Here is a 5,029-nt window from a genome sequence, read left to right on the forward strand (position 1 = left end):
TGTGTGCTCCTCCCGGGAAGAGTCAGGGAAAATGGTACAATGTGAAATGGGTTCTCATTGGCTACACTGTAAGTGTCTGCATCTGACCATTTCTGTTGCCTCCACATTTATCACCTGGTGTGTGCCCATTGTGTGAAGGGTAAGTGTCTCAAAGTAAAGAGCTTCTCTGATGATATCGTGCAGTAGCATTCTGTTGTCAACAATGTCATACAATTGATTCCCATTGGGCATCTATGTCTGTAGTTAGTGAAAGCAATGGAAGCTTTGATGCCGATATTGCTCGGTTAAAGGAAGATTCAAAATCACTTAAAGTCTCTATTCTCTACATCCCTTCCTCCAATCTTGGTTCTCGTCACTTATGTGGCCCTGCTGGTATCTCTCCCAGTGATAAAAGCTCCCCTCCCAGCACTGGTTCAAATGACTCCTTTGAGCGTAAATATAACATTGTTGTCTTTGGTGCATCAGAGTGTGCAAGAGGGTGTGTTCGACCACACTGCTTTTCTCATGACCTCAACATAATTACTGAACTTTTTCAAGGCTTGTCCTTAAGTTGCAATCCACAGTCAGAGATTTACATAGGCTTGGTAAATACCAGTCTGACAGTGACAGGCACCTTCCAATTGGAGTAAAGCTTGTCCGATCAGTTGATGCTCCACTTCTGTTAACTAAGGCTGGTGAGGTTTCCTCTCCCTTCGTATTCAGCCTGACTTGTCAGTCCACAAGAGGACTCAACGGTCTGTCTTGCTTAGGGAGCAATGCTCACTCATTAGGTCTGGCATCGAGAAGAGATACCTTTTGCTGAAGTCTGACTCCCTGTATATTGGGTCTCGACTATGTGGTAGAGTTACTGATGGCCAATTTGTTAAGCATCCTACCTTAGCCTGCTGCACCTGTCCTTGATAACATTGATAATTCTATGATCACTGTCTCATCACAAGTTGGTGGTAGTGACTTTTATCATCATGAAAATGACACATCTGTCCCGTCAAGTTCTCCGGACTCACCTGGTGATCAAACTGCACTCGTTCTTATCCTTCTTAGCTACCTGAAGATTCTGCACTCTCCTCTCCCTCTTACGACTCTCTAACCTCTGTCCCTTCATGTGGAATGCTCGGAGTATAAGCAACAAGTTACAGTCATTTTATTCTCTTCTGTTTTCTGGTGACTTTTATGCTATAGCCGTAACAGAGAGTTGGTGCTCCAGTTTTATTACTCACAAAGAGATCAGCCTTTTGGTTACTTTATATACCGGCATGATAGAAACACTACAGGGGAGATATTTTTCTAGTTGTTTCCAATTCAGTGCCTTCTCGTGTTCTGGACTCCCCTAGCTCCCTGGAGCTGGTTGTGGATGAAATTCTCACACATGCATTTCATATTTTTAATGACCTGGGGGCAAAGTCTCCTGGTTGTTCCTATAATTGAATTCACCGTCGCACTATCTATATATATATATATATATATATGTATATTTTTATTTTCATACTTACATTTCTTCTATACACGTTGTATTGGAGAATTAATAAGTCTTAGCAACCACCTTCCCACACTCCATAATGTGAGTAGGTGTGGTCAAGACAAACAAAATGGTAGCTTACACATGGGACAAAGTTAAGAGCTATCTAACAGCAAGTGAGCATAGACATACTTTCTAAAGACTTCTCCAGAAGCATTATATGGTAAAGAGAACCTCTATAAGTCTTAATAATGACTAAGTTGTACTTGCAAGTAGGTGAAAACAATTATAGAAATATCTTTTACCCTGTTACGCTTGTTTGTCTCACCTATGTTCCACCAACCCCATCTCTCACCTACCTGAAGCTACTTTTTAGCTCCATAAATGCTATTGTTGGTACAAGGACCTCATTTTGTTAGGTGATTTTAATTGCCCTGGCATTAACTGGGTGTCCTTACATAGAGATAGCCCTGCCTCTCATTCACTTTTTGAGTTTGTTTTTGAACACAATTCATGCCAGGTTGAAACTGTTCCTACTAACGTGAAAGGCAATGTCCTTGACCTTGATCTGACTCAAAGCCCTAAGTCCAGCCAGGACTTTTGTGTCCATTCTGATGGCTATCCCTCCCTTCCGTCATCTGATGACTACCCAGTCTACTTTTCACACTCTTGTCAAATCTCTGTGTCTACTTACTCCCCTCTACCTACTTTTAGCTACCCAAGGGGTGACTACTATGCAGTCAATGACTATTGTCTAAATACTGACTGGGGAGCTATTTCCTGACTAAGGAGGTTGAGCAGTTACAAAGTTTTCTCAAATCAGTAATTGTGCCCATAATTGACAAAAGGTACCTTATGGTGGGTAGTGAAATTTGTCTTTAAAGCCAAAAAAATCCAACCTTCTGAGCTCCATTTATAATAAAATAACTCCAGAGGATGCAGAAAGTTGCCATGTAACTTCTAGAAACACTGGTTGTCTAATAGAGCACTCACAAGTTGATATTTTTCATTATAATGATGAATTTTAAAATCCGCCATCAGGTACCTTTTGTCACTTATGGTCACAATTTATGATTCAAGTTGTACCATTGCTAACTTCCCATTCAAATAGGTATCCCAAATGGTTTAGAGGACATGTCAGCACGAACTGCATAAAGTTTGCTCCTTTTGCCGTAAAGTAGCTCGTAGTTCTGAATCTTCTGTAGCTGTTACTCTGAAGATGGCTGATGAAGAACCACAGACAGCCATAATGGAAGCAAAATCTTCCTTTGAGGCTGATCTTGTTGATTTATATGCCTTCTCGAATGACTCGAAGATTTTTAGTCATATACAGAATCTGCATGGTTTTCAGTCAATACCCTGTGTGAAGTCCTTCGATTCTGTCTCTGTCTGTACTGATGCTGGAATTGCACATTTATTTAATGACTTTTTCCATTCTGTCTTTTCTTACCCCTCTGTTCCTATAAATGTATCTTCTCCTCCTGCTGATGCTGAGACTGTAGATGATTTCTTATTTTCTGTTTGTGATGTTTATAAGTGTCTCTCCTCCCTATATGTTCACAAAAGCTGTGTTATTGAAGACATCCCAGCTTGTCTCCTCCAATCATGTGCTATATTGCTATGTGAGCCTATCCACCATCTATTCACTCAATGTGTTCGACTTTCTTATCTACTAGCTGAGTGGCGTACTCACCTTGTCTCTCCTGTGTATATATCAGGAGATATGTCATCTGTTAAGAATTATAAGCCAATCTCACTACTATGCATCCTATCGAAGGTGCTAGAATACCTTATATTTGGGAGGATTTACCCTCGCACTGCTGCAACCATTAGTCATAACAAGTTTGGCTTAATAAAACAGCGTTCTACTCTGCAGCAACTACTGACCCACTTGAACCACATTGTGAGTATTGTTGCTCAATCAAAGCAAGTAGATGTCACTTATCTAGACATAGAGAAAGCTTTTAACACTGTAGACCATAACTTTTTTTTGGAAAAGCTGTGGTGTGAAATTTGTGGATAGATATGGGGCCTGATTAAAGCAAATCTTTCAGGACGGCAACAGTGAGTAACTGTTAGAGGTTGTCAATCTGGTATTCTACCTGTCACATCTGGAGTTCCCCAGTGGTGACTTTTGGCCCTCTGTTTTTTATCCTGTTAATTCAAATGCAGCAAGTCTATTCCTCAAGCTCTGACTGCTTGCCAATGGAGGAGGATTTGGACAGAGTTTGTAATTGGGGCACCTCATTAGGTCTGAAGTTTATCCTTAAAAAGACTTCTCTAGTCAGATACAGACGACAGTGGGCAGCACCAATTGTTTTTAATTATGGCTTTAGTGAGTCTACTGTCCCCTGTATTAGGCATAATATTCCAAGAGGACTTGTCATGGTGTGCTCATGGCAAAGCTGTTTTGGCCAAGGCATATAAGATTCTCTCCTTATGAGGAGAACTTTTAAGGCTGCCACTACCCACCTTGTAGTTAAAAAGTTGTACCGGTCTCTGGTTACACCCATTTTCGCATACTGTGCCCCTATATGGAGGCCCTCCCTTATTAAGGATATTCTGGCTTTAGAACAGTTATTGAGACATGCCACCAAATACATCCTGAATGACTATTCCTCTAATAACTGCTCCAGACTAGTGGCACTCAGAATACTTCCACTCATGTACAGACTGGAACTAGTTGACGTGATGTAAAGCAACCATCTCCTCACTTTAATATTTTAGACGTCTCTTTCTGTTCCTCCACGACTTATTCCTCCTCAAAGTGGAAACTAATCCACAAGTCATCTCCTTCCTTTTCTGTATGGCAATCGTTCTCTTGGAGATTTCCAAGATTAATAAACCCCCTACCAGCAGTCAATTCAAACGATTCACTTTATGTAATAAAAAAGATTAAGTCTTATTTTATCAGTTATTTCAATGCTCATTTTAACTCATCACACCACCACATTACACTTAGTCTGTTCTTGTAATTCATGCTTTTTTAATCCTCTCCCACCCTCTCTTCAATAACTTTACCTCCTTTCAAATGTTTCTTCTACCTCTCACTCTTTCCTTAAAAATGTATCTTCCCTTTTTCTTTCTTTTCATAATTATGTGTTTTGTGATTTTTATTTTTTCTTCCTGGGGTCTGTTCCTCTCCTCTGTTTTTTACTTTGCTCTTTAATCTGTCCAGTAAAATTTTTGATAATAACAATAATTTATAAAACTTAATTATGCATTCTAATGAAGTTATTCTACCATATTCACCTCCTCCGTCGTTCACAAAAGGACATAAAAACGGAAGATGATAAAAGTGGGCCAATACAAAAGAATTTTTATTTTTATGAATGACATTTGGTCAACACGCTTGTACTAATTGACTTAGAAAAGCCATTGTCAATCTTTCAGATTTGATTCTTCCATATATGCGCAACTTAATGTAACAACATTGTTCTCAAATTGAGACTTTTTTACAATTAAATGGAATCATGCACCATCATCACACATATGCTGATAAATAAATAACTAAGACTAAAGCAGCTAAGCAGCATGCTAAGAGCAATAGACATGCTTAAATGTATGCAACAT

Source organism: Amphimedon queenslandica, unplaced genomic scaffold (assembly GCF_000090795.2).
Source record: "Amphimedon queenslandica unplaced genomic scaffold, v1.1 AMPQUscaffold_13480, whole genome shotgun sequence".
NCBI lineage: Eukaryota > Metazoa > Porifera > Demospongiae > Haplosclerida > Niphatidae > Amphimedon > Amphimedon queenslandica.